The sequence below is a fragment of the Scyliorhinus canicula genome, chromosome 17, assembly GCF_902713615.1.
Source record: "Scyliorhinus canicula chromosome 17, sScyCan1.1, whole genome shotgun sequence".
Classification (NCBI taxonomy): Eukaryota; Metazoa; Chordata; class Chondrichthyes; order Carcharhiniformes; family Scyliorhinidae; genus Scyliorhinus; species Scyliorhinus canicula.
The window spans coordinates 98,513,456-98,536,807 of record NC_052162.1 but is presented as its reverse complement, the minus strand read 5'-3'; positions in this window follow the sequence as shown (position 1 = coordinate 98,536,807).

Below are 23,352 nucleotides of genomic sequence, written 5' to 3'. Positions count from 1 at the left end.
TGGCAAAATATCAAGTGATTTATTGCATGGTTGGAAGATCAGGTGGAATGGGTTAAGAATCACTTACCACTGGGAGATAAGAACTAATTAATTAGGATTCCATCCATTTCAGGAGACTGTGCCTAGGGTGTATGTCACTTCTGTATTGAACATCGCCTCTTGTTGGTGTAGAGGCTGATCCACGAGCAATCCCCTCCACAGTTGGCACAGGTGAATAGCTTTGGCTCGAGGTTACCTGTTCTTTCTCCTTCTGGCTGGCTCTCTATCCCGCCATCTGCCCATTTTGTCTGCCCTCTGCTTTTTCCACCCCCTTCCTGACTGCTTGCCTCCAGGCTCTCTGGTCAGCAGCGGGCACTGTACATGTGTTGCCTCCAATCCTGGTCAATCTGAGGTCTCGCTTGTCAACATCCTTATATTACAGATTTGGGCAACCTCTTGGTTTTATGCCAGTAACAAGCGCGCCACAGTGAGTGTCTTTGAGGATGTGACTGTCATCCATTCGGGTCACATGATCCAGTCAATGGAGTCACCACTGACTTAGGAGGGTAAACATTCTGGGGATCGCTACATGCTGTGTCTTCCATTTTCAACACTCTTCTAGCCGAGAGATGCCAAGTCTTCAGTCAGAGGCATACAGGAGAGATAAAAATGAGTATCATGGATGTAGATTTTATATTGCAGTCCAACAGGCAAATGGGAATTTTATAAAGCTGTAAACCATCTGGAAAGCATCGTGTTTGGTGCGGAGTTTTACAAATGAGCTTTGATTGCACTTGGAGCATGCTGCTCTTGTGATTCAAAAGCTGTTTCATTCAGTGTCATTAAGGAGAAGCCTTTAGCTCTGCTCAACATTTGTGAAGTTTGATGTTTACTGTGAGAGTTATTGCCCTGCTTCCAACAGCTTACCGGGAGGAATGGAGTTCGCATCTGCCATACAAAACTCCATGAATTAAAACGACAGGTACGAGAGCTAATGAAAAGAGGATAGATTATTGGCATTTATCATGGTGTTTCAGAGTCAGAAAGACAGGGGCTCAAGGTCCATTCCGGAGACTCACACAAACTTAAACCAGGCTGACACTCCCAGTGCAATAACAAGAGAGTGCTTTCCTGCCAAACTACCATCTTTATTTGGTAATAGTTGAGCGCAAAATATTAACCAATTGTAAGGATCCTCCTGTTAACCTGTTTGTCCCTTATTTATTCCCTTTAATTTCTTTTGTTTTGACTTTTATAATTATTGTACCGACACAATTACTGGGACCTGTACCTTTAGGATGGACTTCATCTTTAATTTAAAAAACGGATTCAGCAGGATGTGCTACTATCAGTCATGACTCATCTTAATGGGCTTGGCTGTGGCCAATGAGCTGTTCACCTTTACTGTTTCCGGTTTTATTAAGAAGCTGGAGGGTCACAGCCCTGATCTCTCTCTCTCTCTCTTACTTGATGGACTCTGTCTAAAGATTCAAAATAAAGACCTTTCTCTCTCTCGTCAGATTGAATGGTAAGGAAGTTTATTCCAGCAACAGCTGCAGGCAGGGCCAGTTGTTTAAAGAACCTTATTTAAAATATCATAAGGGAAACTCTATTTTTCCTCAATTAAGCTAGGGGACATTCTTGTGGAGTTGGAAGCAAATGTGAATTGCACAGGCCGAAGGCAGAGTGTCCACATTAACCCTTACCAACTTTTACAGATGCACCATAGAAAGCATCCTATCGGGCTGCATCACAGCCTGGTATGGCAACTGCTCAGCCCAAGAGCGCAATAAACTTCAGAGAGTCGTGAAAACAGCCCAGTCCATCACACGAACCTGCCTCCCATTCATTGACTCCATCTACACCTCCCGCTGCCTGGGGAAAGCGGGCAGCATAATCAAAGATCCCTCCCACCCGGCTTACTCACTCTTCCAACTTCTTCCATCGGGCAGGAGATAAAAAAGTCTGAGAACACGCACTAACAGACTCAAAAACAGCTTCTTCCCCGCTGTTTCCAGACTCCTAAACAACTCTTTTATGGACTGACCTCATTAACACTACACCCCTCTATGCTTCACCCGATGCCGGTGTTATGTAGTTACATTGTGTACCTTGTGTTGCCCTATTATGTATTTTCTTTTATTTCCTTTTCTTTTCATGTACTTAATGATCTGTTGAGCTGCTCGCAGAAATATACTTTTCACTGTACCTCGGTACATTAAATAAAATACAGTCCAATCGAGAACTTCTGAGCGATGGATGACTCCCATTACCACTGTGGCATTTCCATCACTGAATTCCCCAGTATAAACATACTGGGGCTTACCATTGACCAGAAACTGAACTGGACTAGCCATATAAATACTGGGGCTACAAGAACAGGTCAGAGGCTAGAAATCCATTGGCAAGTGACTCACCTTCTCGCTCCCCAAAGACTGTCCACCATGTACAAGTCACAAGTCAGCAGTGTGATAGAATACTCTCCACTTGCCTAAATGAGTGAAACAACACCTGACTAACTAGAAAGACAAGGGAGGCCTGGGAATACAACCACCTGGGGATTCCCCTCCAAGCCACTCCCCAACCTGACTTGGAAATATATCACCGTTCCTTCACTGTCACTGGGACAAAATCCTGGAACTCCCTCCCTGATAGTGCGGTAGGTGTACCCTACTCCACATGGACTGCAGTGGTTCAAGAAACAGCTCACCATCACCTTCTCAAGGGCAAGTCAGAATGGACAATAAACGCTGGCCTAACCAGCGACACCCACATCCCATAAATTAATGTTTAAAAAGTAATAATCTTTTCAGTTTAATTCTGTCACCTGGAGGTCTCAGTTCCCTATCATTCCATCTCTGCTGGTCAAGCAGATTGTGGCCCAGGTCTCTCCTCCTCTGCATCTGTCAGTATAGAGATGTCTGGGGAGGGGTCACTTTCAGTTCTTTGACTTCGCTATTATTCCATGCTCTGCGAGGTGGGGAAAAAAAGAGTAGGATGAGGGATGGATGGATGGATGGACAGAAGGATGGACGGGTGGGTGGATGGACGGACGGACGGTGTTTGCTAAAAGTGTCTATGATGGAGAGGTGTAACATTGACACTCACCCTAATGGAGTGTTGGATGGACAGATGGGATGTGAGGAAGTGCATTGTCAGAGAAGGATGGGTGCATCTGCATTCAGTTGGCGGACTGATGTTCTGGAGTAGGTCTGAGCAGGCAGAGTGAAAGGGTTGAATTTAGAAGCACACCAGGATATAGGTGAATATCTGAAAAAGAACAACCAAAGCTCCCTCTCATTCAGATCACCTATAGAAACAGCGTTGCACTATAGTCCTGCTAAATGTTAAACTTGTGCAAATTCTACACTTCTCCAGGAATTGCCAGCTGCTGGTCCAATTTCAACCACCCTGAAGCTCAGAGAGTTTGGAAAACATTGGGCTGAACTTTACGACTATAAATTGGGTGGTCTTCTTCCCCCCATCCTGTGCTCAAATGAAATACAGCGTAATTAATTAATGAATTAACTAAAGCGTTTAGTTTAGGCAGGTACCATGTTTGTCGCTGGCTTGGAGGGTCGAAGGGCCTGTTCCTGTGCTGTATTGTTCTTAGTTCTTTCTTAAGGATGTTGGGTCGGTATTCCGACATTGTCACACTGACCTCCGATATTATGGGAGACAAGAGGAATGGAAATCAGCAGAATGCCCACCATTTTTAAATAACAAATTAACAATCTCTTGGACTGGTTAAAGAGCCAATTGTTTGCAATTGGTGCATTCCATTTTTCTGGGGGGGGGGGGGCCTTGGATGGCAAGTAGTTGAGGAGTGCTTTACGCCTGAGGCGGTGGAAGTAAAGGTCAGCCACCAGGTCCCTGGTTGCATACTGCAGCACATTCTGTTGGTGAAGGGGGCAGCGTTTGGATGTTTTTTATTCACTGCTTTGACGTTGCTGCAAAAAATCAGGAAAGATTGAGAGGTCAACGAGCCTTTAAACTGGTGGCCGTGACTGGCCTCCTGTTTGCAGCATGACCCCTCCCTCGCACGACATCCCGGCCCATATACTCAGTTGGGCTTTGAGCTAATTTGCTGCCTTCCCACAAGGTGGCAACTAATTGTCCAACCGATGTTTTTTTGTTAATTTTTGAGTACCCAATTAATTTTTTCCAATTAAGGGACCAATCAAACCACTCTGCACACCTTTGGGTTTTGGGGGTGAGGGCCAGGCAGATACGGGGAAAATGTGCAAACTGCACACGGACAGCGACCCAGGGCTGGGATCGAACCCAGTTCCTCGGTGCCGTGAGGCAGCAATGCTAACCACTGCGCCACTGTGCCGCCCTATCCAACCGATGTTTAATTCACTTTGCCTGGATATGCGGACTGGAGCGAGTGGGACACTTAAATAAGGCTCTGCCTCACTCACCCTGTCAATAACCATAAAATTCTGCCCATTCCCTATCTTGTGAATTTCGTATATACATTAAACAGCCCGTGTTTGCTGTGCACCAGTTGTATGTTCTGTACCTTATGCGGACCAGTTTGGGATAATGTTATTCCTCAGGTCCCCTGTGGGCCCTCCACCTGTTTGGCTGCCCCGTGCTCCAATCCATCTGCCACTCCCGGGCGTGACAGGAACAGTCATGTCAAGCCATGTCACCTGATAGCTCACATACTCTTGGTCAGATCTGTGCTGCATAATGGAGCCACAGCCTGTGCTAAGGATCTCTTTCACGTTTGCCTTCAGAGAGTTGACCGTGTGTGCATCGAAACAATAACCAATAAATCTGAAGCAGAATCAGGGTCCTTCTGTCAGATTTTAGCCTGGATTTGACTCTCTGCTGAATTCTGTCCCAAAACTGTTGCCAACTGCAGGACCAGCACGGATAAAGAAATCAATGGTGGGTGACTGCCAAAGATAATTGGCGCTCTATCAGTGTTGTCATCACATACCAGCTGCTCTGGCACAGAATATGAGCCATTCATTTTGGGGAAGGCTGTGGATTGATGTTAAATTCTGGGATGAAGGACAGGGCGAGAGCCTCGCTCTGGATAACTATATTCAGAGTACAATTTACAGAGAGTGACATTCTTCATACTGAGAGCCAGTTAAAGATTGAGATTAATGTTAGCAATGTCATGAGGCAGATCCGTAAAAACCTTGTGAAGAAGTGCTCTTTATGTCCTCTACTTTAACAACACCATTGAAACAATAGCAAAGGATTGTGAGGACAGGATAGCTCGAGACAAAAAAAGATGGTTGCGAACCAGTGGACAAAAGCCCACTTTTGGATGGGTTTGGTGATGGGTTTAGCCCCCAAGATTCACCCCGCTATTCATCGGTACTTTGCCATTTGTTTGGCCTCAGGGAGTTACTACCTACAGGGGCCACACTTGCACTTGCGAACTGATCTCGCCAGCAGGAACAGCTCCTCACTGATCAGGACATCATTTGGAAGACTGCCCCAATCTCTCGATTCCCCCCCCCCCCCCCCCACCACCATTTGGACCTCTCCCCTGACTTTCAGAATCCCTCGCTCACACTGCGCCCGACCAGCGGCAATGCCACACTGGCACCCGGGCATGTTGGCACTGCCAGCCTTGCACCCTGGCTGGCACTTCAGGGTGCTCTGGTGGGATTGTCAGGGTGCAAGGCTGGCAGTGCCAAGATGCCCAGGTGCCAGGGAGAGTGCCAGGGTACCACACTGCCCTGTCCCACTTGGGGGTGTCTAAAAGCTTGCAAAACCCTCTGAGGTGCTGTTAGGCCTGGTCGACAATTATGGCAACCAATGCTAAAAGGTGCCCTGGCAACGTCTCGCAGACTCAGCCATCGACCTGGTGCCCAGGTATTTAAATGAGCCCAATGGTTTATTTAAAATATTTAGATATGGACCTCGCCCATAGCACCGGGTGGAGAAAGTCGGGTGACTTGCAATCAGATGCGCCCTACATAGAGCCCGATTTGGAGCTGTCACACGATTCACCAGTTGCGCTCGAATCCACGCCAGACAACCAAACAGGTTCTTAGAAGATTAGTTTAAAATCCCTCGATTATTACTCCTTGCCTCTCCGTACCTCTACAGCTCGATAGCACAGTGTTTAGCACACTTGCTTCACAGCTCCAGAGTCCCAGGTTTGTTTCCCAGCTTGGGTCACTGTCTGTGCGGAGTCTGCACGTTCCCATGTCTGCGTGGGTTTCCTCCGGGTGCTCCGGTTTCCTCCCACAGTCCAAAGATGTGAAGGTTAGGTGGATTGGCCGTGTCCAAATAAGGTTGGGTGGGGTTACAGGGTTATATGAATAGGGTGGAGGTGTAGGCTTGGGTAGGGTGCTCTTTCCAAGGGCTGGTGCAGACTCGATGGGTCAAATGGCCTCCTTCTACACTGCAAATTCTATGAATCTCTTCCAGCTCTATAACCTTGCACCAATTCCAGCTCTTGCACATCCCCAATTTTAATCGCTCCACCATCATGCCTTCAGCTGCATGGTTCCTAATCTCTGGAATTCTCTTCTTAAACTACTTCACCTCTCAACCTGACTCTTTCCTCCTTTTAGGGACTGACTGAAATGACATTCTTCAACCAAACCTTGACCACCTTACCTCTTTTCACTTTCAGTGTCAGAGTTTGATAACACTCCTGAGAATTTCCCCGGGGTATACAGATGCTATGGAAACGCAGGTTGTTGGTGGCCTAGATTGAAAGGACCTTGTATCAAACCGCGGTGGCAGAGAAATAACATCTATACAAAGCTGTAACCAGGTCACATCTGGACTAACTGTGTTCAGCTGTATAAAGCTGCGATAAGACACATCTGAAGTAATGGTGTTCAGTTTGGGGCAAAAAACCTCAAAGAGGATATATTCGCCTTGCAAGAGTGCAGTACAGATTCATCAGAATGATATTGGGCTGAAAGGGTTAATTTATGGTGAATAATTACATTAAAATGACTTGTGTTTTCTTGAATATCGAAGATTGAGGGATGATCAAACTGGCGTGTTTAAAATTGTTAAAAATGTGATAGGACAACCAGGAATTATTTCTTCTGGTGGGAGTAATGAAGAACAAGAGGGGTACATAAGCTAGAGCTAGGTCACTGTGATGAATGTAGGAATTTCAGATAGAAACATAGAAAATAAATGCAGGAGGAGGCCATTCAGCCCTTCAAGCCTGCTCTGCCATTCATTATGATCATTGCTGATCATCAAGCTCAATACCCTGACCCCGCCTTCCCCCTATATCCCTTGATATAGGGGCTGGTTTAGCACAGGGCTAAATCGCTGGCTTTGAAAGCAGACCAAGGCACGGTTCAATTCCCGTACCAGCCTCCCCGAACAGGTGCCGGAATGTGGCGACTAGAGGCTTTTCACAGTAACTTCATTTGAAGCCTACTTGTGACAATAAGTGATTATCATTTTTCATATCTTTAGCCCCAAGAGCTCTATCTAATTCCTTCTTGAAATTACAACTACTTTCTGTGGCAGCAAATTCCACAGATTCACCACTCTCTGGGTTAAGAAATTTCTCCTCACCTCAGTCCTAAAAGGTTTATCCCTTATCCTCAAACTATAATCCCTAGTTCTGGACTCCCCCACCATCGCGAACATTCTTTCTGAATCTACCCTGTCTAATCCTGTTAGAATTTTGTAAGTTTCTATGAGATCCGCTCTCACTCTTCTAAACTCCAATGAATATAATCCAATCTGACTTAGTCTCTCCTTTTTGGGGGGGGGGGGGGGGGGTAGCACTGCTGCCTCACCGCTCTAGAGACCCGGGTTCAATTCCAGCCTTGGGTGACTGTGGAGTTTGCACTTTCTCCCCATGTCTGCTTGGGTTTCCTCCGGCTGCTCCGCTTTCCTCCCACAGTCCAAAGATGTGCAGGTTAGGTTGGAGTTACTGGGCTATGAGGATACAGTGGAGGTGTAGACTTAAGTAGGGTGCTCTTTCCAAGGGCCGGTGCAGACTCGATGGGCCGAATGGCCTCCTTCTGTGATTCTGTGAAATTTAAACAACCGTGATTTTTCCTTTCACCACCCACTCACAAACAGAAAAGTGTTTTGATTTTGATTTCCCTCTTTATAAATAGTGGTGCATTTCCCAACACCTCAGTTTTGCGGTGATCCAATTTCTGTTAATAATCCCACAGTCAACTAGAGAAAGGATGAACTCAGAGGGTTAGTTTATTTGCACACAATGAAAACACAGGAAAGGGTGTCACATGTAGCCCTTTGTGCATTCATACAATAAAAGAGGAGGATAGAGAAATAAACATTTTGAGGACCACATTGACAGAGTAAAGTATCATTGTGCCACTAGAGTCCAGAATCAAAGTCTAATGGTGTATTCCTTCACAGAAGTCAGAAGGTTGAAAATTGATGCTGGATAATTCACTTTTCCAGCACGGATAATTTCCAAGATGAAATTGACTCACATATATTAATTAGTCTTGCAGCTGATGGTACATTAGTTCAGGAGTCCCAGTAGAAATAATATAGATAGGACCAGGTATTTAAGTCTGGACAGAGGCCCCTTTTCTGATTTGATGGAAGATGGCAGATTGAGCTTCGCAACTCCACAAGGCAATATTGCTGCTTCTCCAGATAGTGGGGTGTTATCACATGACTTCTTCCTTTCCATTTTGGCTTTGACAAAGGGTGTATATCTCTTTGTGTGCATTCCAGAGATTGCAAATGTTCCAACAATTAAGAGTCACACAGGAATGTTGCAGGGGTAATTGTCTTAGCAGACTAGTGCACTCCGGTGCCCAGGCCTAGCTTATGACATGCAGATGGTCTTTGTATAATTCCCCTTGAATTTAGTTCACAGGGTAATTATCGTTTCTTCAGAAGGGGCTGGTTTAGCCAAGTGGGCTAAATAGCTAGATTGTAATGCAGAACAAAGCCAGCAGCGTGGGTTCAATTCCTGTACCGGCCTCCCCGAACAGGCTAGGGGTACTGTGAAAAACTCCTAGTCGCCACATTCTGGCGCCTGTTCAAGTACATGGAGTGAAAGTTCAGAATGTCCAAATGACCTAACAACACGTCTTTCGGGACTTGTGGGAGGAAACCGGAGCACCCGGAGGAAACCCACGCAGACACGGGGAGAACGTGCAGATTCCGCACAGACAGTGACCCAGCAGGGAATCGAACCTGGGGCCCTAGCGCTGTGAAGCCACAGTGCTAGCCACATGTGCTACCATGCTGACTTTGATCGTGACTAGCAACTCAAGACTGGGCATCCATGAGGTGCCGTAGGCCATCAGCAGCAGCAGACTCAACCACAATCTGCAACCTCATGGCATGGCATATCCCTCACTTCACCATTACCCCAAGCCAGGGGACCAACCCTGGTTCAATGCCAGGAGCAGCACTAGGCATACTTAAAAATGAAGTGTCAAGCTGGTGAAGCTACAACACAGGACGACGTGCATACCAAACAGAAAAAGCAGCAAGTGATACATAGATCTTAACAATTCCACAACCGACGGACCATCCACTTGTGAATGAAGGTAGACAATTAAACAACTTACTTGAGGAAGAAACTCCACAAATATCCTCACTCAAAAGTGCTGAGTGGATGATCCGTCACAGCCTCCTCCGGAGGTTGCCACCATTACAGATGCCAGTCATCTACCAGTTTGAATCGCTCCAAGTGAAATGGCTGAAGGCACTGGATACTGCAAAGGCCAAGGGCTCTGACAATATTCCAATAGTACTGAAGACTTGTGCTCCAGAACTTGCCATGCCCCTAACCAGCTGTTCCAGTACACTGGCAATTACCCAGCTTCTACCGTGGGAAAATTGCCCAGCTGTGTCCTGTGCACAAGAAACAGGACAAATCCAACCCAGCCAATTACTGCCCTATCATTTTACTCTCGAGCATCTGTAAAGTTATGGAAGGCGTTATCACAGTGCTACCAAGTAGCACTTACTCAGCAATAAACTGCTCAGTTTCGTTTCTGCCAGGGTCACTCAGCTCCTGGCTTCACTACTGCCTTGGGTCAAACAAGAACAAAAGAGCTGAATGCTAGAGGTGAGGTGAGAGTGACTGCCCTTGACATCAAGGCAGCATTTGATTGAGTGTGGCATCAAGGCGCCTTCGCAAAACTAGAGCCAATGCTGGTTGGAGTCATCCCCGGCACAAAAGAAGACGATTGTGGTTGTTGGAGGTCAGTCAGCTCAGTCCCAGGACAGCACTACAGGAGTTCCTCAGGGTAGTGTCTTCAGCCCAACCATCTTCCATTCCAGTATGACGGCCATGCTGAGGGTCCAGGCGAGACTCTGTGTCAAGGTCAGTGCCAGGGTCAGGCCGAGGGTCAGGGTCAGGGCTAGGGTCAGGGCCAAGGCCAGGGCCAGAGACACACTCTGTGTCAGTGCCAGGGCAAGGGTCTTCGCAGGATGAGAGTCAAGTTCAGGCTTAGGCTCAACCTGTTTCAGGGCCTCGGCCAGGGCCAGGGCCAGAGACATGTTCTATATCAGTGCAAAGGCCAAGGCCTTCTCAGGATCAGGGTCAAGCTCAGGCTCAGGCTCAAGCTCAGTTTCAGGACCAGGGCCAGGGGCATCTCAGAATCAGTGTCAGGATAAGGTTGAGGATCAGGGGCAGGGTCAGTCTCTGTCTCTGAGTAATGGTCAGTGACAGCCTAATTCTCAAGGCTGGGATCAGTAACTGAGATGGGACTCAGCTCAGTGGGTTAGACAACCATGGCGATGAAACCAGTGCTCCTACTGTGAACACATTGTACTTCTGGTGGATTGGTTGTGGTAGTGTGAGAACTCAAGTTTCCCGAGTCACAGCAACTGAACCCTGATGAAAGACAGAGTGGATCGCTAGTTATACTCTGATTGGTGGCACACTTGATGTTGGCGATGAATGGGTTGGGGAACATTTCGCTGGAAGTAGGAATCAGTTTGGAGAGAGGTAACGTCTGTCTCGTATCCGGGAGGATAAGAAAATTCAGGTGGTTGTATTATTCCTCGTGTCTGAATAAAGCTCGTAGTCTTCCAGTTGAAGTAGATGCTTTATTTCTATGAGTTTGTTCTCTCCCCAGCGCTTATACTATGTTACATCTGAGCTGCCTGTCTGTGTCCTGCTCACCAGCTGCCGTTCCAGTGAAGAGTGTCCTGACTTCCTGTTTGTCATATATATATCTGGTGCTCCCTCGAGTGGTTACTTAGTTGTAGTGTATTTACATTGACCCCTTGTGTATATACAGTGATGCATATCACTACATCTCCCTTTTATCGTTTTACATATTTTCTGTACTTTGTTAAAGAATATTGTACAAAACAGGTAGATAAATGATGATATGCACAAGTTGTGATAATACTGATAATTATAAAAAGCTAATTAATATTTATGAGTCCAATCTTAATTTAAAAAAATTTATGAGTCCAAACTTTATAAATTTGTTCGGTTGAGTTTTTTTTTCTGTTGTTGACGTGGTGATTTTGATACTGTAACTTCTTTGTGAATGTCAGAGGTGTTCTTATTTTTAAGTTAGCAACAAATCATGACAAAATGTTCGATTGGTCGAACCACTGATATTGACTGACGTGGATTTTTTTCTGTGCTTGTGGTATTGATTTAGTAGCAAATGTGAATTTGTGAGATTTGTTGCCATGGTGTGTTTGTAGTCTTGTCATTGTTTTGAAGTGTGCTGTTGCATTATCCTTCATGTTGTACAGGTCGTTGTTTCATTGTTGTTGTTTCTGTTGTTTCTGTCTTTGTTGTCATATTTGATGTTGTTTTTGTCGTGCTTGTTTTTGTTGTTTTCGTTGTGGTTCTTGTTGTTTTTGCTGTGCTCGTTGTTGCTGTTGTTGTCTTTGTTATGCTTCTTGTTGTTTTTGTCATTGTTTTTGTTGTGCTTCTTGTTGTTTTCGCTGTTGCTGTTGTTCTTGTTTCTGTTGTGCTTCTTGTGTTTTTTGTTGTTCTTATTGTGCTTAATGACTGTTCCGTGTGGATAATTTGAGTCATTCTCAAATTTATTGGTGTCAGTGTCCTTTGTGGTATCTGATGTTTCATTGAGCATTTCTTCTAGAGAATGGTGAGAATGATCTGATGTTGTATTGATCTTGCTGACATCAGTCATTTGTGGTGGATTTGATTCCTCTTCTTTGCTTCCTTGGTGCTCCTCTTCTGGAGTCATTTCTGGTTCATTTGAATCATCTTTGGTTTCTTAGTGCTCCTCTTCTGGAGTCAAAATCTTTTAAGATTTCATTTTCTTGTGGGTAGTTTAAAGTAGATGAGGTTTCAATTGAAGCGGTCTCACTAGATACATGAGTGGTTGTGCTTTGATTGTCAAGTTATTTTATACAGACAAGCTGAGATCTGTCAGTCTTGCTGTGATCTTGCACATCTTGTACGGGAATTATGATTTCTTCGTCACTTGTCTCACATACAGTGGGTAGACTTACATTGTCTTCTTGTTGATTATGTGAGCTTGGTAGACTTTATTAGTCTGATTCTGGTTGCTCAGATAAGGTTGATAGACCTTCATGGTGTTGTTCATGCATGGACTTCACTCTGGAGTCTTTAGTTGCTCCCATTTTAGAGTTTGTCAATGAGCCCTCTGTAGAGGCTTGTTTTCAGCTGTGGTGGAGTTCCAACGAGTTTCATCGAATCAGCGAAGTCTCCCCATGTACGTGTTTGCTTCTGTTTTTGATCTTGCTTTGTCTGCATTTTGTGTAACCTTCTCGTAAGCACTCTGAAGTATTCTGGTACCATGTATTATTCCTTGTATCTGAATATAGCTTGTAGTCTTTCAGTTGAAGTAGATGCTTTATTTCTATGAGTTCATTCTCTCTCCAGCATTTATACTGTTACATCTGAGCTGCTTGTCTGTGTCCTGCTCACCGTTCATGTGAAGAGTGTCTTGACTTCCTGTTTGTCTTTGTATATATACATCTCTGCTGCTCCCACTAGTGGTTTCTTAGTGTAGTGTATTTACATTAACCCCTTGTGTATATACAGTGATGCATATCACTACAGTGGTTACCTGAGCATCTCACTTGGTCAAAATATCGCGGCCGGGCCGCCGATGCTCCGGCATTGATGGGCCGAGCGGCCGCGCGGAAATGGCAGAGTCCCGCCGGCGTTGTTCACACCTGTTCGCAGCCGGCGGGATCTCTGCACGTAGGGTCGGGGGCGGCCTGTGGCGCGGAGGAAAAATGCTCCTTCACCGGGGGGGGCCACGATCGGGGCCCACCAATCGGCGGGCCGGCCTCTCCAGCCCCAGCCCCATTTCATTACATGGCCGGCCCCTGAACCCCCACGCCATGTTGAGCGGGGCCGGCGCGTTGACGAAGTATCCCGCGCATTCGTGGGTTGGCGCGGCCCAACTGCGCATGCGCGGGTTGGCGCGACGCCCAGTTGGCACCGGGAAGGGAGGCTGGAGCGGCATCAACCGCTCCAGCGCCGTGCTAGCCCCCTATGGAGGCCAGAATAGGTAGTGCCCGTGTCCATTTCGCGCCGGTTCACGACGGCCCGAACACTCTGACTCCGTTTTGGAGAATGCTGGCCAGAATCACCGAGACAGGGAGGGTACCCACCGTATCACAATACCTCAGTATTTAAGTTAAAAAGATCCGACACCGTATTGAGAAGGTGGGCATTGAAAGGCTGTTTCCTTTTGTCATGTCAGAAGCAATCAGGGCCATGGGAAGGAGGCAGAGAAATTGGGAGAAATGAATTTGAAATGTTGAATCCATTTCTCCATCCATTCATGCTGCCAAAACTGCAGAGTTATAGAGGCACCTTCTGCGTTGATACCACTGATTGTCGTTATTTTTGTCTCCTACATGGTGACTAGGATAAAACAAAGGGACGTTCACAGGCTGGGGCAGTGCCCCACAGCGAGAACATCTCTGCAACAGAAGATACTACAAAGAGCGGGTACATGTCCCCATCCAGATAAAAACCAGCATTTTATGAAAGGCCACAAGAAACACATCAGCTGGACAAATGGTCCCTCTGCTGGGTGTTGTTGGGAAGTGATAGAACGAAGATAAACACTGGAAACTGGAATAAATATGACAAATGTCAGGACCTATGTGTACAGCATTTTCAGAGGAGGGGGAGACAGGTCAGCACACTCATGGCGGGTGTGGGGGGTGGGAGTCAGCAGCTTCAGGGGAGGGAGAGAGAGAGTCAGCACCTTCAGGGGAGGGAGAGAGAGTCAGCACCTTCAGGGGAGGGAGAGAGAGAGAGTCAGCACCTTCAGGGGAGGGAGAGAGAGTCAGCACCTTCAGGGGAGGGAGAGAGAGTCAGCACCTTCAGGGGAGGGAGAGAGAGAGAGTCAGCACCTTCAGGGGAGGGAGAGAGAGAGCCAGCACCTTCAGGGGAGGGGAGGGGGGGGAGGGGGGAGAGAGTCAGCACCTTCAGGGGAGGGAGGGAGGGAGAGTCAGCCCCTTTAGGAGAGGGGGAGAGAGTCAGCACCTTCAGGGGAGGGAGAGAGAGAGTCAGCACCTTCAGGGGAGGGAGAGAGAGAGTCAGCACCTTCAGGGGAGGGGGAAGAGAGTCAGCACCTTCAGGGGAGGGGGGTGGGAGAGAGTCAGCACCTTCAGGGGAGGGAGAGAGAGAGCCAGCACCTTCAGGGGAGGGAGAGAGAGTCAGCACCTTCAGGGGAGGGGGGGAGAGAGTCAGCACCTTCAGGCGAGGGGGGGGGGTGGGGGTGGGAGAGAGGGTCAGCACCTTCAGGGGAGGGAGAGAGTCAGCACCTTCAGGGGAGGGAGAAAGTCAGCACCTTTAGGGGAGGGGGAGAGAGAGTCAGCACCTTCAGGGGAAGGAGAGAGAGAGTCAGCACCTTCAGGGGAGGGAGAGAGGGAGAGAGAGTCAGCATCTTCAGGGGAGGAAGAGAGAGAGTCAGCACCTTCAGGGGAGGGAGAGAGTCAGCACCTTCAGGGGAGGAAGAGAGAGAGTCAGCACCTTCAGGGGAGGGAGAGAGAGTCAGCACCTTCAGGGGAGGGAGAGAGAGTCAGCACCTTCAGGTGAGGGAGAGAGTCTGCACCTTCAGGGGAGGGAGAGAGAAAGTCAGCACCTACAGGGGGGGAGAGAGAGTGAGTCAGCAACTTCAGGGGAGGGGGAGAGAGAGTCAGCACCTTCAGGGAAGGGGTAGAGAGAGTCAGCACCTTCAGGGGAGGGGGAGAGAGTCAGTACCTTCAGGGGAGGGGGAGAGAGAGTCAGCACCTTCAGGGGAGGGGGAGAGAGAGTCAGCACCTTCAGGGGAGGGGGAGAGAGAGAGAGCCAGCACCTTCAGGGGAGGGAGAGAGAAAGTCAGCACCTACAGGGGAGGGGGAGAGAGAGTCAGCAGCTTCGGGGAGGGGGAGAGAGAGTCAGCAGCTTCGGGGAGGGGGAGAGAGAGTCAGCACCTTCAGGGGAGGGAGAGAGAGTCAGCACCTTCAGGGGAGGGGGGAGAGAGTCAGCACCTTCAGGGAAGGGAGAGAGAGAGTCAGCACCTTCAGAGGAGGGGGGAGAGAGAGTCAGCACCTTCAGGGGAGGGAGAGAGTGAGAGAGTCAGCACCTTCAGGGGAGGGAGAGAGAGAGTCAGCACCTTCAGGGGAGGGAGAGAGAGTCAGCACCTTCGGGGGGGGGGGGGGGGTGTTATGCTGCGTTGTGTAAAATAAGCTGCTTCCTTGATGTTTGCTTTGATGAAGGAAGCTCCAGACTATGAAATGAGTTCAACTTGTTTATTGAACTATTAACACAGTTCTTAAATGAGTTTGACTCTCTGCTAATCTAGCTGTAGTAACAGTCTATCTTTACAAGCCTGCTCTAAGCCACGTGCTGGGTGTGATGCTGTTCATCAACCCTGATGTACTCTTTAGATGTCTTTGTCATCTCTGCCAGGAAAGACTATCTCTGAATCATTTGGGTAATTTAAACTCCTAATAGTAATGGCTTTAACCTGATGTGTTTCTGTTTAAAGGTGTTAAGTCTTTTGGAGGTTTGAAGGAACATTTTGAGGGATTATTTGGTGTTGTATTATTTTCGGGGTTATCTTTGAAGTAAGGGGTGGTAAATAATCCAATGTTTATTTAAAAAGGTTAATTTGAATTCATGGAATAAACATTGTTTTGTGTTTAAAAACCAACGTGTCCATAATTGTAATACCAAACCTGGAGAACAAGCCGTGTGCTTCAAAAGCAACAATACATTAAAGGAAGAGGTTGGTTGAACTCCATGATATATTTTGGGGTTCAGAAAACGCCGCCCCCATAACAATTGGCGGCTCGAGGGGGATAAACGTCTATCTATCGGACTGGCTTTTGTGAACTTAAAGACAGTGAAGGATTGTTGCTTTCCATAGAACAAAGAACAAAGAAAATTACAGCACAGGAACAGAACCTTCGGCACTTCCAGCCTGCGCTGATCCAGATCCTTTATCTAAACCTGTTGCCTATTTTCCAAGGTCTAAAAGAACAAAGAAAATTACAGCACAGGAACAGGCCCTTCCGGTGTGGTATTTTAGTTTAAGTGGGGAGAGTGTTGTGAACAATGGCTCTTTCAGAGCCTCAGAAGTTTTTGGGGGTGGAGAATGTCACACGCAGTACCTTAAGGACAGTTTCGAAAAGCAGACTGGTAGATTTGGCAAAAACATTGCATTTAACATTAACTGACAAAATGCGAAAAGATAAGGTAATTATGGTGGTGGTTAAGCATTTAAAGTTGCCTGAGATAGAGTCTGACTCGTTGGAAATGGCAAAGCTTCAGTTGCAAATTAAACAAATGGAACATGAGAAAGAATTAAAGCGGCTTGAATACGAAAGAAAGAGAGGAAAAAGAAAGAGAAAGAGAGAGAGAGGAAAAAGAAATAGAGAGAGAGGGGAAAAAGAAAAGGAGAGAGAAGAAAGGAGAAAAGAAAGAATAGCCCTAGCAGAACAAAAAGAAAAAGAAAGGGAGATACTGATCAGGGAAAAGGATAAAGAGAGGGAGTTTGAACTTCAGAAAATGGCCATGAAACATGAAAGTCAATTAAAATTGGCAGACGTAAAGGGAAAAGTACAGTTGGATGATAGTGATGAGGATAGTGAGAAAGAGCGTCATAGTCAAAGGCTTGGTGGGAATCTATTTAAATATGTCCAAGCATTGTCAAAGTTTGACGAGAAGGAATTTCATTTCATTTCATTTGAGAAGGTAGCTAAACAAATGAAATGGCCACAGGACATGTGGGTGTTACTGATTCAAACAAAGCTGGTAGGTAGGGCTAGTGAAGTGTTTGCATCACTACCGGAGGAGGGGTCTGGAAAGTATGAGGAAGGTGAAGAAATCCATCTTAAGTGCATACGAGTTAGTGCCTGAAGCTTACAGACAAAGGTTTAGAAATTTAAGGAAAGAATTTGGTCAAACATACATGGAGTTTGAAAGGCTCAAACAGAGTAATTTTGATAGGTGGATAAGGGCTTTGAAAATAGATCAAACGTATGAAGTCCTCAGAGAAAAAATACTTTTGGAGGAGTTTAAAAATTCAATTCCTGATGTAGTGAGAACTCATGTGGAAGAACAGAGGGTGAAAACTGCGAGATTAGGAGCAGAAATGGCAGATGATTATGAATTAGTTCATAAATCAAAGATTGGTTTCCGACATCAGTTTCAGCCTGTGAGGGATAGAAACTGGAGACATGAGAAACACTCAATTGGTAAAGGTAAAGGTGATCTGATGGGAGATAATAAAGAGAGTGTACCTCAGACATAAAAAGAAATCCAGGAGGGTGGAAGAGAAATGAAAAGGTTCAAATGTTTTCACTGTAATAAACTAGGCCATGTAAAGTCACAGAGTTGGTGGTTGAAGAAAAGTACTGGGAAGGCTGATGTGGTAAAACAGGATAGACAGTGGGATTTGTTGGAGTGGTAAAGGAAAGCCCAAGGGAAGCGAAGGAGATTCAAATGATTGTACAGCATGTTCAAGAAGTAATTGTGAAGAAGGTGCCAGATGTCTTTAAAGAATTTACTTGTGTGGGTAAAGTTTACTCATGTGTATCAGGAGGAGCAGGTAAAGAAGTCACAATTTTAAGAGATACAGCGGCTAGTCAATCTTTAATAGTAAGAGATGAGGAATTATGAAGTTTGGGAAGAATGTTGCCAGAAAAGGTGGTGATATGTGGAATTCAGGGTGAGAGGAGTAGCGTTCCATTATATAAGGCAAGGTTGGAAAGTCCAGTGAAGAGTGGTGAAGTGGTAGTAGGAGTAATAGAGAAACTATCTTGTCCAGGAATACAGTTTATCTTGGGTAATGATATTGCTGGATCGCAGGTGGGAGTGATGCCTACTGTGGTTGATAAGCCAGTGAAAAATTAGACAACTGAAGGGTTGAAGGACAAATATCCTGGGATTTTTCCAGATTGCAAACCCAGTCGCAAAGTCACAGGTTCAGACAAGAGGAGAAATCAAAGAGTGAAGATGAAGTTGAAGAGCAATTATCCGAAACTATTTTTGATCAGATGGTTGAAAAAGAACAAGAACAGGTGGAAGATGAGGCGGATTTTTTAGTTCAGGAAAATTGGTGGAGTTACAACAGAAAGATGGAGAAATAAACCGGATATATCAGAAAACATATATGGAAGAGGAATCTGAGAGTATACCAGAGTGTTATTACCATAAAAGTGATGTCTTGATGAGAAAATGGAGACCTGTACATATGCAGGCGGATGAAAAGTGGGCAGAAGTTCATCAAGTAGTATTGCCGGTAGGGTATAGAAAGGAAATGTTGCGAGTTGCACATGAGGTACCAGTGGGAGGTCATTTGGGAATCGGGAAAACTCAAGCTAAAATCCAAAAACATTTTTATTGGCCTGTACTACATAAAGATGTAGTTACATTTTGTCAATCATGTCACACATGTCAAGTGATAGCGAAACCTCAAGCAGTGAGGTTTGTCCTAAAACAAAAAGTGGGAATCAATATCTTTTGACTGTAATGGATGTGTCTACTAGGTTTCCAGAGGCCATTCCAGTACGTAATGTTACAACTAAACGGATTGTGGAGGAGTTACTTGAATTCTTTACTAGATATGGACTACCCACAGAAATACAATCGGATCAAGGATCAAATTTTACTTCAAAGTTATTCAAAGAAGTTATGGATAGCTTAGGAATAAAACAATTTAAATCAACTGTGTATCATGCAGAATCGCAGGGAACGTTAGAAAGGTGGCATCAGACATTAAAGACAATGTTGAGGGCCTATTGTCAAGATTATCCAGAGGATTGGGATAAAGGAATTCCATTCGTACTGTTTGCAATTAGGGATGCACCTAAATGAGTCAACCAAATTCAGTCCTTTTGAACTAATTTTTGGTCATGGGGTAAGAGGACCACTTAAATTGATTCAGGAAACATTGGTGGGTGAGAAATCGGAAATTCCACTATTGGATTACGTGTCAAATTTTAGGGAACAATTAAATAGAGCAGGTGAATTGGCTGGACAACATTTGAAAGTTGCACAAAATGTGATGAAACTGGTAGCGGACAAGAAATCCAAAGTTCGTAGTTTTGTCAGTGGGGATAAAGTTTTAGTATTGTTACCAGTGGTAGGTGAGCCTTTAAAAGCTAGGTTTTGTGGACCGTATCAGATTGAAAGGAAATTAAGTGAGGTGAATTATGTGGTAAAAACACCAGATAGAAGGAAGACTCACCGAGTGTGTCATGTGAATATGATTAAAAGATACTTTGAAAGGGAAAGAGAGAAAAAGGAGGTTTTAATGATTCTAACTCAAAGTGTCAAACCAAATCCAGATGACTGTGAATTTGACATACCTCAAATTAAATTGGAAAATGAGGATGTTCTTAAAAATTGGGATGAATTGTTAAGTTACCTTCCAGAGTGTGTCCGCCACACGGGTAGTCCCCTGGACTCTGGGGGCCCCCTTCGCCCACAGACCGTACTGGATGGGTGCTTGCAGCGGTTCCTTGTTTCGAGCCCTTGGTTGTGGCACTTTGTAGCCCTGTTCCTTTTCTGGCCTCTTTTGTCCCTTCGTCCTTGCATTTCCCCTCCCCGGTCTCTTGCTCCCTGTGTGACCCCCCCTCCCCCCGGTCTCTCCCTTTTCCCTCCTCCCCCGTATATCCCTCCTTTGCCCCTCTATCCCTTATTCCTGTCCCCGTTTGCTCTCCCGACTTTGACGGGTGTTCCCGCCCCTCCCCTGCCTGGCGCCTTCCCCCCTGTTGGGGGTGGGGGGGGGGGTGCTGGCATTGCCTCGCCCCTCCCCAGCCCCCCATCGATGTGTCGTTGCCCCTTGCCAGGGGCCCCTCGTCCCTACCCACGCTGGTTGTTTTCCAGCCCGTGCTCCTCGACGAATCTATTCGCCTCAGCTCCTGTGGAGAGCTGTTTTCGCTCTGTTGAACTCAGCCCGTCTCTTAGTTATGTCTGCTCCAAGATCCTCATAGATTCGGACGGCGTGCCCTTCCCAATTGCAAGCTCTATTTTCCTATGCCCAGCGCAGGATTGTCTCCCTATCCCGGTACCGGTGCAGTTTGGCTATGACTGCTCTCGGTTGTTCCCCTGCCTTGGGCTTCGGGCGCAGCGACCGATGTGCTCTGTCCATTTCCGGTGGGATGGGGAAAGTGTTCCTCCCCACTATGTTGCCCAGCATCGCAGCCACGTATACTGTGGGGTTTCTACCCTCAATCCCCTCTGGCAGGCCCACTATCCTGACATTTTGCCTTCTCGAGCGGTTTTCCTGGTTGTCTACTCTGCCCTTCAGGCTCCCCTGTGTTGTGCCCAGTCTCGCCACTTCCCTCTCCAGGGCCGTGACCCGGTCGCTCATGTCGGTCGCTGCTTTCTCCAGCTCCTTAATGGTCGCCTCCTGGGCTTCCAGTTTCTTCCCTTGGGCATCCACTTTCGCCTCCAATCTGGTCAGAGCCTGTTGCACCCCTGACATGGCCCTGGCCACTGCTGCCTGTACTGCGGCCTCTGCATCTGCTTTCACCTCTGCCTTGATTGCCTGCAGCTGCTCCCTTAGCACCTCGGTAAAGGCTGCCTTCCAATTCCAGCCCCCCTCTAGCCCCGGGGGAGAGGGCACCTGTCTGTCGTGCCCCTGGGACAAGGGGAAACACCGGAGCGCAGAGACCCGACCGCATGGGGAGAGCAGTGATAGCGGCCATCCTGGACGGCCCCCTAACAAAGGGAAACTCCGGAGGGCAGGGGCGCGTCCACCAGATAAATATGGTTAATTCCACAGGAACAAGGGAGCAGAAGCCCCCCACCAGGATAATCACCTGGAACGTAAGGGGACTTAAGGGCCCAGTGAAGAGATCTAGAGTCCTCACCCACCTCAGAAACATGAGGGCCGACATAGTCTTCCTCCAAGAGACACACCTGAGGGAGCAGGACCAACTGTGGGTAAGAAAGGGCTGGGTGGGACAAACCTACCATTCCTACTATGGGACAAGGGCCAGGCTGATGGAGATCCTGATCGGCAAGAGGACAATGTTTAGGGAGACAAAGATGGTCACAGACCCAGGGGGGCGGTATGTCATGGTCAGCGGGGCCCTGGATGGGGCACCGGTAGTTCTAGTCAACGTGTACGCGCCCAACTGGGACGACACGAGTTTCATCAAAAAGACCATGGCAGAAATCCCGGACATAGCGACACATTGACTAATCATGGGGGGGGACTTCAACTGTGTACAGGACCCAAAGACGGACAGATCAAACCCCAAAACGGGGAAAACCTCAAGCATGGCAAGGGAACTCAGTCACTTTATGGAGCAGATGGGAGCAGTGGACCCCTGGAGGTTCGCCCACCCGGGGGAGAAAGAATTCTCCTTCTTCTCCCCAGTACACAACGTGTTCACCAGAATTGACTTCTTTGTGGTGGGAAAACGGTGCTTCCAGGGATAGACAAGGTGGAATATTCCGCAATTGTGATATCAGACCACGCCCCACACTACATGGACGTGCGGCTGGAGACGGGAAGGGCCCAGCGCCCCACATGGAGGTTGGACGGTGCCTTACTAGCTGACAAGGCCTTCAGCGAAAGGATAGCGCGGGCCATAGCAGAGTACACGGAGAACAACCAAGACGGGGAGGTATCATCCTCCACGTTCTGGGAAGCGCTTAAGGCTTTACAAAGAGAGGAAATCATTGCCTTCAAAGCGCGAAGAGATAGGGAGGAAAGGGTGGCTGGGCAGAAGCTGGTCGACTCCATACTGGAGGTAGACCGTAAATACTCCGAGGCCCCGACCGTAGAGCTCCTGGCGGAGAGGAAAGAACTACAAAGGAACTTTGACCTGCTCTCCACCAGGAAAGCAGTGCACCAACTCCGCCAGGCGCGCGGGACCCTGTACGAACACGGAGACAAAGCCAGCCGCCTGTTGGCACACCAGCTGAGAAAGCATGCAGCCACCAGAGAAATTGCACAAATCAGGGGTACCGGAGGCACGTTGGAAACAGAACCAGAGAGGATTAACAAAACCTTCAAGGCCTTCTACCAAGAGCTGTACACCTCAGAGCCCCCAACGGGGAAGGCTGGGATGAACCGGTTCCTTGATGGACTGAACATAACAGTCGTGGGAGAGGGCTGAAAACAGGACCTGGAAGCACCACTAGCACTGGGAGAGATCATGGACAGCATTAGCTCCATGCAGACGGGGAAGGCGCCGGGACGGGACGGATTCCCGGCGGACTTCTACAAAATATTTGCGACAGCGCTGGCCCCGCACCTGCGGGAGATGTTCACAGACTCGCTAGCTAGGGGCACACTGCCACCCACGTTAGCACAGGCCTCAATCTCGCTGATACCTAAAAAAGACAAAGACCCAACGGAATGTGGGTCATACAGACCCATATCTCTGCTGAACGCAGACGCCAAAATACTGGCCAAAATCCTAGCCAAAAGGCTAGAAGACTGTGTACCTGAGGTGGTCACAGAGGACCAGACGGGCTTCGTCAAAGGTAAACAGCTTACCTCGAACATCAGGCGCCTACTGAACGTGATAATGACCCCCTCCGGGGAGAGAACACAAGAGGTGATCATCTCCCTGGACGCAGGAAAGGCCTTCGACAGAGTCGAATGGAAATACCTCATAGAGGTACTGGAGCGATTCGGGCTTGGAACAGGGTTCACTGCTTGGGTAAAGCTCCTATACAACGCCCCCATGGCGAGTGTACGGACCAACAATACCAACTCCCAATACTTCCAGCTGCACAGGGGCACCAGACAAGGATGCCCACTGTCCCCGCTGCTGTTCGCACTAGCAATCGAACCGCTAGCAATCGCGCTCAGGGCAGCAAAAAATTGGAGGGGGATCCGAAGGGGAGGCAGAGAGCACAGAGTCTCACTCTATGCAGATGATCTGTTCCTCTACATCTCGGACCCACAAAGCAGCATGGACGGAATCATCGCGCTCCTGAAAGTGTTTGGAGCTTTCTCGGGCTACAAACTCAAC